The sequence below is a fragment of the Dromiciops gliroides genome, chromosome 3, assembly GCF_019393635.1.
Source record: "Dromiciops gliroides isolate mDroGli1 chromosome 3, mDroGli1.pri, whole genome shotgun sequence".
NCBI lineage: Eukaryota > Metazoa > Chordata > Mammalia > Microbiotheria > Microbiotheriidae > Dromiciops > Dromiciops gliroides.
In genome coordinates, this window is record NC_057863.1 from 396,559,431 (window position 1) to 396,573,229 (window position 13,799).

The window sequence follows — 13,799 nt, forward strand, 5'->3', positions numbered from 1 at the left end:
CAAATAGTAGATATTACTTTAATATAGCACTTTGAGTTTTAAAATAATAATAATAATTTCTTCATAACAACCATATAAAGCATATGGTATAATTACTATCCCCATTTTGCATATAAGAAAACTGAAATTCATGGAGTTGAAGCAATTTGCCCAGGATCACTCATATAGCAGATGGCAGAAATGGATCTTGAACTCATGTCACCTGACTCCAGGTACAGTATTCTTTCTACTTTGCCAAGATGCCTTTCACCATAGCATGTCAGATTTGGCAGAGACCTCAGAAATTATCTAAATTCATTTTACATTTGAGGAAACAGAGGCCCCAAGAAGCAAAATTACTTTTCCAAGGTCATTTAGGAAATGATTGGCTTAGGCAATACTGGAACCCAGGTCTTCAGACTCTCAGGCCTATTTCTACTCTACTTCATTGAAATGATTTCAAATGTCTAAGTAGCAAGAATTTAAATCTCTAACAATAAGCTATTAAAATCTTCTTTATCATTATGCCTGGTATGTTCCATTCTTTTGTGTGCACCTTTTATATCAAGTAACATTAAATATACACATAAGATGTGGTATGTCATCTTTATTTAATAACTTAGCTTGTTCTTATTGCCATAGCATACTTGAATTTAAAAAAAAAATCGAATCAGCAATCATCCCAATCAATAGCCATCCTCATCTTTGCAGTCAGAGGGGAAAAAAAATGTTCGAGGCCCAAACTTTCCATCCAGAAAGTGCTTATATAGAAAGGTGGAGTTTTCTTCTTACCTTGCTTTGATTGATGACACCCCAAACACCACATAACAGATATGAGAATAAAAATTAAAGCTATACAAAAATGCCATGTGACTAACACCTGCCTCACCCAACCAAGTAGAAGTACTATGATGACTGCCTTGCATTGATGGAAAAATAAAATACTGATATCAAGTGACCATAAATTCTGCCAATTGCCGAACACTTGAGCTTGTATTCTCAAAATGGTGCTTTGGGTTGGAGAGGTCAGCCCCCAGGCAGGTAGGTTGATGCTCCATTAAAAATGTTCAATTCACTGTTCTGAGCTTCTGTGTTAGACTTCTCTTTAACTCAGTTAAAAGGCAGATTTGAGCCAAGATCTCTGTGGGAAACATCCAGGCTCCAGGTTACCTAATGTTCATTGTGAGTTTCAGCAGAAGTCACTTAGCATGCAAAAGCATTGCTCATCAAGCCTATAATTAAGGGATCGATTCTTTCTGTGCATGCACCAAAAAAAGGAGGATTATTAATTACTGATTAATAGGTAGTAAGATTAACTTGGGCACCAAGAGACACTAGATGTCCAACTCCCTTCTCTTATCCATTTTTCACAACCAGAGCTGATAGAACAGTGGAGAAGATGAATAATTCTGCATGATTCTGCAAAGATGATTCTCTTCTAAATATGGCCCTTCTGATGCATTCCCCTAGAATCTGTCATCTGGGACTCTGCAGTTTAATAACTCCTAGTAAATGTCAACTCAATTCTGGCATGTTTATCCAGCTGACCATGATGTGTGTGTGAACCAGAGCTCAGGACTCTAGAGTGCCAAAGATGTCCTGGCCCTTTCATCTCCTCTAAAAAGATGCTTCTGTTTTCATCTCACCTCAATGTCCTCACAAACCCTTAAGGAGATGGGGCAGGTAGGTAACATCAGGTGGAGATTTCCAGATATTCCTCTAACTGACTGGGGAACAGAAATGACAGGTGAATGCTAGAGGCAACCAATGTTGTAATCCTTTCAACTTTGCTTCTACTACTCAAAGTACTAATTCAGCAAACAGAGCCCAGGTTTTCCTCCTGCTTTTCATTTTTTACATTTTCTTTTGAAGTGATGTAAGCATGCTTGAGGGATGTTTTACAAGACACTGATCTACATTTCCTAGTTCTGAGTTTCTGAGGGAGAAGAGAGTCCCAATTATTTCCTCCAGCCAGGTCTTTGCCTTAGAGAATTTGGGAACTACACAAACTTAGGTTTTCTTTTAAAGGACAAAAATGAGTAATCACTACCCTTTTATAATCATAGTTAACATTAATATTAATAATAATAATAACTGCCAACATAACAATTAATACTGACTTCATTTCACAGTAGAAAGGAGACTGAATTTGGAATCAGAGCAAGTGAGTTTCAATTTCAACTCTGCTAATAAGGTAACCCCTGTTATCACAGACTAGTCATTTTTTCTCTCTCTCGGCCTCCTTTCCTTACCTGTAAAAAAAAAAAATCAAATCTGGAAAATTTGATTGTTAAGTGCCTGTCTATTTTTTCTTTTTACCAATATTCTACTTTATATCTTACAAAGGATTTTACTTACAATCACCCTGTGAATTAAGAAGTAATATCATCATTATTATAAATCATTCTCATTTTACATATGAAGAAGCTATAGTTTAAGAGACTCGTTAAGTGGATCAGCCAGTTAGTAAGGGCCTGAACCAAGACTTGAGCCCAAGCCTTCTGATTCCAAGGGTAGTATTCTTTCTACTAGATGCTGTTTTCAAAGCCATTACCTCACAGTAAGGTTCCAAAGTGCTGTAAAGCTGCTTAGTAGCTAATAGTCTGAAAGCTATGTACTAGCTCTTAAGCTTAAAGTGCTTGAGGTTATATGTGTCCCCTAGACTAAGGTAGCCACAGGGGAACAGGACTAATGGCCTTAAGTACTTACAAAGGTAATTCGATATTTCAGGATCATTGCACAATTGTTTGTATATGAATACAATTATGTCTTGAACTCAGGTTATAACTCCCAAGTGACCAGGTCAGTCTTCCAGCATCAGTTTTACTGCAGTGATGAATGAAGTGTGTAGACAGCACTACATGAACAAATCACAAATGCCTTGGTTTGGGGGCCATGTCAGGGTACAACTTCAATGTCTCATCAATTTTGTATCTAAAAGCACAAACATGAGTTGACTTCAGCCTGTGTTTTGTTTTCTGTCTTTTTCTTTGCAACTATTTACATTTATTTACATGAATTTCAATGGATAAATGGCATCACAATTTTTCAGTCACCCCCTCTAAATCTATATCAGGTTTCTTGTTTCGTCCACTTATTCCTTAAGAAATATGTTATTAATGATTATTTTCTCATAAATATAATATATGTGATGTATAATTTATATTATATATATTTATAGGATGTTGAAAGGTAATTGAATATTAGAAGATCATCCAGGCATAGGCCTAGCTCACAAGCCTGTGTTTGCCCCCTCTATGAACTCCCAGATGTTTTCTCCTAACTCTAGCTATAGCTTAACGTGGGAAACTGTCCCTGTTTTGACCAAGAGTAGAAACACGAAGGAGGATACCCTGCTGGGATCCTGGCCAGGTCTGTTCTACGCATATCTCCCTGATTAACTGCCTAAGGTTCCCCAGAACTAGCCATTCCTAGGTACTATAAACAATTCCAGGAGTAGTATTGGGGGGGGGTTGGCTCCCCCTTAGGAGTATGTCCAGAGAAACTAAATGTTTATTCCAACTTCTCTGGCAGTGATCCTGCGCGAACTCATTTGGTGTCAATCATAAAAATAGTTCATCATACAAGCCACTATTGGTGGCTTCAAGCCATTTTTGTTTAAGGTACTATATAAGTCAAAGTAAGTCCCCACCTCTTTGGGTCTCACCGGTGTAGAGGACATGCTACCCAAGATATTCCCAATCGGGACTCTGGAGGCTATACTGGGACCCCAAGACAATGGACCCACGAGTTGGTGCTTCCCCAATTTGGTGATGTATTTCTTTTTAAATCTTTAGATAATGGTAGCTTTTGTTTTAATAGTTACATTTTAAGCTGCTTACTTTATTGCTGCTGCAAAACTAATATCTCTTTTCCTGTACTATAATACTCATTAAATTTGATTTTCTTCACCTGGTGTTGGAGTGTCATTTTTGTAGGAGTGAATCTGAACATTATCCTTAACAATACAGATGTGTATATATACATATATACATACACACATACATATATACATACACATACATACACCTTAGATAAGTATGCCACAGATAATTCTGGGATATAAAAGCCTATGCCAGGGAAGTATAAATTTGGGGAGATCTTATCAGCTGATATCCTATCTGGAGACTAGTGTGATATATAAGAAAGATGGCTAGTTTTAGAGTCAGGAAGACTTGGTTTTAACCTAAGATTTCAATTTTTATTTGTTTTCACATTGGGCAAGGCAGAAAGTCTGGGCTTCATCTGTAAAATGAAAAAGTAGTACTACTTGATCTCTAAGGTCCTTTCCAGCTCAAAATCTATGAACTAATGATCAGTCTACATAATTATAGAGAGTCAAATCACTTAACACTTGGACATTAGATGAAGAGTTTATTTTGACCACGACAATCCACAAAATGCATGATGCCACTAAATAGTCCTCAATGCTGTAAGATGTCCTGACTATTCTAAAATATCCCTGAATTTCCAGAAATGGAAGCAGAATTGTTAAAAAAGAATGCTAGATTTTGAATCAGAGGACTTGACCTCAAATTCTGGACCTGAAGCTCACTATTAGTCCTTAGATTGTGAGCTCTTGGAGGGTAATGACTCTCTTTGCCTTTGTACCATCATCACCCAACACAGTTCTCAGCACATATTAGGCCTGTAATAAATTCCTGTTGACTGACTGATTCTCCATGTTACCATGAACAAATCATTTTACTTAACTTATCTATGTATTTATTGTCTCATCTGGTAAATAGTGCCTACTAGGTATAAATTTATGATCCCCAAATATTACAAACTTTAAATTGTTCTTTACCAAGATACTATTATTTTTAAGGGTGATCTTTACTAGAATAAGTGTGGTACCTAAAAGGAGATGAACCAGTATTTGGTAAATGTCTCCTTAGACCAATAGGTATGAGTCATTTCAGAAATGTGTCCATTTTATTTTATTTTTTTAATAGCACCACTCAAGTGGAAAGAACTACATTTTATTCTACACAAGTATTGCTTTAAGTGGTCTTTTTTTTTTTTCAGAAGATGGCATTACAGTTGGAACAAAAATGGCAATCTGATAGATTCTGTTAATAAACAAAAGCTATTTAACTGAACCATCAATTACATCACCATGGCAGGAAGATAGGATCAGCCATGCTGAAATAATCCAGCTGGTTTGGGATCTGTCATCACAGAATATTCCATTTTCATCCCTTCCACCCCCAGTAGACATTTATATGTATTTTAAGTAGTATACAGAGCAGCTCTGATTGAAGAATTCTAGTTCCTTTGATTCTGTGATTATGCAGCTTCACTGAATTCCATGTGAGTTGTAATATTAGGCTGAGCTTTTTATGCTGAACTGTCTCTATACTAGGCGTAGGTAAGGAAATACATTGTCTTCTGTGACCTTTGGGAGTGATCTGTGGGCCATTTTGGAGATTTTGATGTGATGGATAAGTATATTTACCTCCTTTTATTTCCACATATTTCCTTTGGCCCAGGCCAGTGACAATAATTTTTAAAAAAGAGAGAGAGAGAGAGTAATTAAATAGGAATAAGAATGGAACAGGGGCAGCTAGATGGTATAGTAGATAAAGTGTTGGAGTCAAAAAGACTCTTCCTAAATTCAAATTTGGTCTGAGACATTTACTAGCTGTGTGACCCTGGGTAAGTTTTGCCTTAGTTCCTTATTTGTAAAATGACCTAGAGAAGGAAATGGTGTGAGATTTAAAATTGGACATAAGAGCATTAAACTCCCCCTTTAACTTTTCCCTTATATGTCTCCCAGACCACTAAGAAAAGGAAGCCTCTGAGCTGAGGGATTAGCTTTTATTGTTTGGGAATTAATTAGACAACAAACAGGTGATACCGATTAGGGAAATAGGAAAGTAGAAATACAAATGAATAATCCTAGATCTAAGCTTAGTCTATATTCTTTTATAAAACTCACCGAATCCCAAAATTGCCTGCCAGGCTGAGAACCAGAGCCCACCACCAAAACGGGCGCTGTCACTGCTAAACTGATAAACAAGAGTGTGTGAGCCAGAGAGCAAACTTCCATTCCCACTCTCAGTTTTAAGTTGGTGTCCTGGAAGTATGGCATGCTTGGCCATGCTCTCCAGGCAGCAGCAGGCGCACTGCCATTTGTTGTGGTCTCCTCCCCAAAAGGGTGGTCCTTCAAAAGCTGCTTCAGTAGCATGCACTCAAATGATTCAGTAGCATGCACTCAAATGATCTCAAATGATTCAGCTAAAACGTCCATTTTTTACCACAATGGCAAACCACTCCAATATCTTATTCCAAGAAAACCTCACAAGAATTCAGAGTCAGACATGATTGAACAATGCCTGAACAAAGAATCGAACAACTCAACCTTTACCCCAAATCCCTGAATGCAGACTTTCTGTTTCAGAGAAAAATTGGCATTATGGAATAGACCAACAAGCTTGATCTGGAACATTCAGAATGGAGCTGTTGCTGTTGTTGTTTGTCCTCTGTTCTCAAGAGGAACATGACATCAAGGTGATGTCATGACTTACAGTGAATTGGATTTAAGTGAGGGAGGGCTGTGCAGGGTCAGCAAACTCACTCTCTGCTCCAGAGTCACCTGGGTCCAGTGGCAAGATATATATCAGAACAACTGGAGATGGCCTTGGATGTTTATGGCAATTGAGTTTAAGTGACTTGCCCAGGGTCGCCCAGGTAGTAAATATTTGATATGAAATTTGAACTCTGTTCCTCCCATTTCCAGTGCCAGTGCTCTATTCATTGTGCCCCCTAGCACAATTTCCTTTTCCTTCCTATAAAGAGAAAGGAATAGAAAGGACAGAGAAAGCAGATGCAGATGCCAGAATCAGCTATTCAGTTACATTGGAACTGGAAGAAAATAATAGAATCTAATTATGGCTTATATGTAAGAGATCTCCAATGCAGGGAGGGACACATGCAGGATGAGGGCTCAGCAGGGTTCAAGAAGCTTTGTGCCTTTAGTTGTAACTCAGTAATCAGGAAAGGTTAGTGTAATAATTGAAAAGAGAAATCTCTGGGGCCAATGGAAAGGTCCCCTGAATTGGTTTTGCAAAGGATCTAAAACTCCTTTGAATTTAACCATAATTCAGCAAAGCCAAAGCCCCAAGGCTGGATCTTTTGGCTCTTATTAGAAAGGTTGGTATCAATTTCAGCAGCTCTTACTAAATAGCATGCATTTCATTTTTCCTAATGTACTGAAAGATTAAATCATCTAGGGTGTTATTCCCTGTTTGTGCCACTGTTAGTGTATGTGTGTACATGTGTGTATGCATATGTGCTATACTAATTTACCCATATTTTGATCCTTTCCTACTTTTGTAGAATAAACATGAAGTGTTATTATTTGATTCTCTCCCCCTCTCCCCATATAATTTCTCCAGATGGCTATAAAGAGTCATTAATAGGAATTTTAGCACATGGAGCAAGTTCAGTTGTACTAGGAAAGGAGTGGTGAGGTAGAAGGCAGAGGTATGACCAGTCCTTTGCATGGCTGAGGTAAAGACAAAAGTCACCAGAGCTTTGAAGTCTAAGGAACTAAGAACCCTGAGATCCTGCAATAAATTTGTGATTGTCAGTAATAGTGAGAGTGCTTTAGGTTTGATAAGAGTACTTGAAAAGATAAGAGCTATTTTGTAGGATTCTCCCTTTAATTTTCAGTTAATGAGAATACTTTTATATTCCCCTATGCCAGATATTTACCTCAGATAGCATGGACTGAGCTTAATCTTGGGGTCCTCTATACTAATTATATCAATGTACTGTGACCCGAATAGGGTCCCCCTTGAGAACAACAGAATCTATATCCTGTTTCTCAACAGTTTCTCAGATATTTTTCAAGCATTAGTCTAACAAGGATAGAAGACAAGCAAGAAACAGAAATGTGCTATATTTGAGGACTTAAAGCAATTTGGAAAGCCTCTCCTACTGAATTGTTTCCCTCCCAAAATATTTAATTACAGAACTTATAACCTCACAGCACTGGTGAATTGTCTCTATTTTTATGTGCTGCTATGATGGGCCATGAGGCCATTTCAGTGCCTTTTCTGTTACTTGCCTCCTCTGTGGAATGTACAGTGACTCAGTTAGGCAGTCAATAAGCTTTTTCATTAAATACTTCACTGTGCTAAGCACTAAGGAAAAAAAAAAAAGAGGCAAAAATTGCACACTCCAATGAGCTCTCAGTCTCCGGTGGTTCTATATGGTCAGCGCCAGTTTTCTCATTCTGGGTATAGTAATCAATGTGTAATCAGCAGTGTGTTCAGCATCTTTGCTCTGGTCCAGTCTTACTGTTAATACTTTCTGGCTATAACCTTCTGCTCAGGAGTGACCGTTGCATGGTGTTGCAAGATACTTGATGCCTATATAGTTGCTAAATGGAGAGTTCCCTTCTCAGTCTTTCCATATATTTACTATTGGGTCTCCCTTTTGTCTTGAAAGGTGTGTTGAGGGGAGCAAGGTAGGTTTTACTTGAGTTCTAGATGTTTAGGTTTGCTACATATCTCTTCTCTCTGTCTGTCTTTGCCAAATTTTCGGGAAGAATTTATGGTTTTGTTCAAGCTAAATCATGTATGAGGGTGTGTGTGGGGAGGGGTGGTGGGGGGAGGAGTATTAAAATCCCTTGGATTTATTAACAAGATTAGAATGAACTCTGCCTCCTTCCACTACAGTTTTTTTCAATACATTTTAGCAGTAAAGTAACTGATGAAGGGTGGAGAAGAATTATGTGAATAAAATTTTATGCTGTAATCCATGACACCAAGTAAGTTTCCCATTCTTAGATTGGGTCAAGTTACTCACACAAACACAATAAAAAAACAACAAATATATATATTTATGTGTGTATGTGTATATGTGTAGATACATGCATATACACACATATGTGATTAATTAGTTAATTGAAAATTCTAAAACTTTATTATGAGTACCCTGGTTCAAATTATGGTTCTTTTGTTTTTTTATGTATGTACTTATCCAAGTTACTTTTTCTCTCTAGTCCTTAATTGCTTCATCTGAAAGTGAAGGATTTAGGTTGTGATGACATCCAAGGTCTGTCTCAGGGCTAAATCTGTGGTCATAAGTTTATGAACAGTACTGTTGGTTTTATTTATTTTTTATGAAATTGTTAACCTTTATAGAAAACATAATTAAAAAAAATAATGCTACAGATTCTAGTGTGCCAAATATGGCCTTCCCCCTTTAAATTCCTTCTTTCTAGCCTGGGATTTTAAGTTAGACATTTAAACATTCTGTGCTTCTGCTTCCTCTTTGGTAAAATACGCAGACAATTATTGCATTGTCTTATAGGGTTGCTGGCCCTGTAAAGTTCTCCCTCCTTAAGGATGCTTTCAAGGCTTAATTCAAGGGCCACTTCCTACTCTATCTACTCTTTTTCCTACTTAATCCCTTAAAACCTCAGTGCTCTTTCTCTTTTCCAATTTCAATATATTTAATCAAACAAAAATTCATTTTAAAGCATTTACCATGTGCTTGGCATTGTATGAGATGATTATGGATTTGAGTCAGATTAAACTCTGAGGATGGGGTCTGGAAGATACCCAGCCCTGTCCCAGTATAGTTAGTTTAAAAGTTTATTGCTTGTCAAATTCTCACTGTCTCCTTTAAGTTTTATTGCCAATTAACAGTATTTTTACTTCAGCTCAGTCTCCCCACTTGTCAGCTACATCTTAGTTTTATCTGGAATCCATCATGTGTCCCTGTTGAGTGGGTCGGGGAATTCACCCACCAATTCAATACTCAGGACTCAAGAAGAAAGGACAGGCGATCATGGGGCTCGGCATAGGATGCGGCAATTAAGTTGAGACCAAATGTTAAGTGACATGTTTCTTTTTCTCAGAGCAGAATCCCCTTGACCCTAGGGTTCCAACAATGGATTATTCTTTTATTCTTTATTCTATTTCTTTGATTTCCCAACATAGTCAAAGATAAATTTTAAGCCTGTCATCCTTCTAAAATTAACATGACTATAAAGCAATGCTGAAACACCTGAGTGACTCTTCCTGTTATTCAAGTTGAATATCTTTACAGATAGGGGCCAGGAGAGGGGGGTGTCCGTGGGAACTGTGAGATCTGAAACACCTGACTGTCCCCCCACTTCCTTCTTCCTTTGTTTTGACCTTGTTCCCCCTCCCCTTTTCCCCTTTTTTCCTGGAACATGTATACATGTCTCCATACATTGATCATGAGCTAAGCATGCATTTTGGGTGAGACAGGATTGGATGTTAGATTGTGAGCTCAGCCTAGTTCACGTGGGGACTTTCCTTCCTACAATTTCTATAAAAACCCAAAAGTTTGGGCCTGTCATTGCAACTCAGTTATTGAGTTTGCCCATTCTTGCAAGAATGTAATAAATCTGTCTCTGCTTGACTTCGTGGTCTCCTTGAGTTATTTGGGTAAACTGAGGGAGTTTGTCCCAAACAGCATTAAGCCAAATAAACATTAGGGATATTAAAATAAAAAAAAGAAAGTCCTACTCTCAAGGAGCTTGCATTCTAACCTGAGAGACAATACAGGGTACTTTATAGCTTAAAATTGTACTTACTTCTGAAAAAAAAAACACACACACATATTACATATACACATACACACATACATTTGTGAAACAGTACATGTATGATAAACACACATGAAATCAAGGCAGGCCCTATGAAGACCAGAAAAGGCCTCCATGGGAATATGGCAGTTTGATCTGAGTTTTGAAAAGAAGCCAAGGAATCTAAGAAGCACCCAGGAGGAGAAAAAGCACCCCCAGCATGGGAGTGGTTGTATGGGAAGGATCAAGGGGAGAGTCAGTATAAAGGCATAGCCACTGGAGATGAAATTTGCATGTGATGAATATCAGGAAAGATACTATAGTTGAACCATAGAGTATATGGAAGGGAGTAATGTGCTAAAAGACTGGAAAAATAGGAAGGGACCAGGTTATAAAAAAACTTGAAATGTCAAAAGGAAGAGTTTATATTTACTTGTATATATTTTGCACTTATATATCTCTGGGTTTCCCCCCGTAGACTATAAATTCCTTAAAATCAAGGGTTCTTTCATTTTCCTCTTTGTATTTACAATATTTAGCATAGAGCTTGGCAAAGAGAGAGAGAGAGAGAGAGAGAGAGAGAGAGAGAGAGAGAGAGAAGCTTAATAAATGTCCATTGAATAAAGGAGTGGGGAACAAATAAAACAATAAGGACAGAATACTTTGTAAGTTTGAGAAACAGCATGGCAAAGTGACAAGAGGGCTGGATTCAGAGAGTGTGGATTTTAAACCAACCTCTTATACTTACTAGTTTGATCCTGTGCAGAACACTTAATCTGTCTGAGTTACCATATCCTTATCTATAAAATTGGCATAAAACACCCTCTACTCTACCTCAGAAGAGATGATAGATAAGTATGTAGATAGACAGATAATGGATGAGAGAGAGATGATAGACATACAGATAGATGCAAGAAAGAGAAAGGGAGAGAAGGAGGGAGGGAGAGGGAGGGAGAAAGAGGGTAAGAGAAAGAGAGAGAGAGAGAGAGAGAGAGAGAGAGAGAGAGAGAGAGAGAGAGAGAGAGATGAGGGCGCAGAGCACCCCAGAAGTTCTTCTCTGGGGCACATCAAGGAATCTTCTCCTTGAGAAACTAAACCAGAGGACAGATATGCCTAGAGAGATAAGTGGAACCAGTTTGGACTGACCTAGCTTCAGTACCTCCACCCTTCATTCTGATCTCCCTTACCCCTGGGGAGATAAGTTTGGGTGTGGCTGCTGCCTTTGTGTCCTGAAGAGAGAGATGGCTTGAGAGATCCTTAGCCACCCCTCACCCAATTCCCCCAGCTACCACCAGTGGGGGATGGTCTTCCCTCACTAAAGGAACTTTCCACAGTCAAATGGTCACCCTCCCACCCCACCCCATCAGTCCTCTATAAAAGTACCTGCCAGTCTCCTTCTCCAAGAGATTGGTATCTCAAAGCCACATGCTTTGTGCCATACCTCTCTCCCCATGAGAAGTCCAAGGATTTCTCTTGGTTTCCCTTCCCCTCCCTTCCCTTGCCCCGAAATAAACTACCATCTTATTCTAACTGCTTTTGTGTGCAAGAGGGTGTAATTCTTTAAAGAGGAATTCTTAAGGACCCCAAACCCCTACCCCATTATCCCCATGACAAGAGGAAGAGAGAGAGAGAGAGAGAATATAAAACTGATTGCAAACCTTAAAGGTTATATAAATGTTATCGTCTCTTACTCCTTGTTTTTCAATCCTCAAGGTCCTATGTAGAACATAGCCTTCCATAGAGCTTTTGCTTTCCAGTAAGCATCTCTTCTCCCATGAAGGGCACACTATGTAAGCCTGTCTACCTGATCAGTCATTAACCCCTGCTTAGCTGTTATATTTTTGAAGTGACACATTAAAAAAAGAAAAATAAGTACCTACTGGAGGCTCTTTTTCTGGTATATTAAACAGCAACAACAACAATAACAAAATAAAAACCCAACAACTAAAATTAATGAAAAGGGGAGTTGTGGTCATCAACTGTAGGTCTGCAGCTTTGAAATGGATATTTCAAACGGTGGCCCTCAAAAATAAAATCGAATATGTCAACTCTGTAGGAAGGTAAATGCAGCTTCTAAAAGGTGGCTATCACTCTCAGGAAGAAATAATGTGATAATCGTAGGCATGAAACTCAGACAACATTTGGTTAAAAGGGTTGGGGCAAGCTGCATGCTGTTTTTCTTTTATATTCTGACAGAGATAGATGATTAGAAGTGAGTCTCTGAGCTTGATTATGCAGAGGCCATTTATAAAACGATTCCTATGTCATCCTTTCAGAGGTGCTATCAGCATAACACAGAGGTATATCATTGCCCTTCTCTCAGCCTTTTCTGCATATTACATTACTGCTTAGTCAAAATTTAAATCTGTGTTTAAGAAGAGGACAACTACTGTAAAGAAGTATTTTATTCCACAATCACTTCACACTTCAAGAGAACTGTATGGGTCTTATGGGAAGAGCCCTGGATATGGGGTTGAATACCAGTTCTCTAATTTAGTTGCTATATGACTTTGGCCAAGTGATACAATCTCTTCTGAGCCAAAGCTTTCTCATCTATAAAATAGAAATAATATTGATATTACCTACTTTGAAGGGTTACTGTGAGGAAAATGCTCTCTCTGGTTTGAAGTGCTCTGTCCATATTAGTAATTATTATGTAAATAACTGTTAGGATTCTTTAAATCTTTGTGTTTGAGTTTCTTCTAAAAGAGAACTGTGAGGATGTAGAATTTCAATAGAACAGCCTGATTCAGTTGTTTTACATATGAGATGACAGTTTTCATGCTCCTTAGAAGGACTTAATTTCCTGAATCAAAAAGAAACCTCTGGTAAGAGATACTGCCTTCTTACTTCACAATTTGAGTCTGTAACATTTAGTTGCAGGATTTCTACTCTCCAAACCTGAATTGTTAAAATGTTTCAGTCATGAAAAATTGAACGTTAGGCTCCTTCTTCAATTAATTTATGATTCATATATATCACTATATTTCATTGGAGAACATTTATTATACAAATTCCATCCCCAAAAGCATATCAGCAGGTTGTCTCTACTTTAGGGTCATGCAAAGTTATCTGTGGCACTCAGAGGTTAAAAGACTTTCCTTCAGTCAGTACTGTTAGGCAAATGCTGAGCCCAGATCTTCCTTACTCCAAGGCTGGCTTTCTATATACTATTCTGTGCTGTTTCTACACCTGTAAAATGGAATTATGAACAACTGATCTGATGTATAGAGATGCCATGAAGATAAAG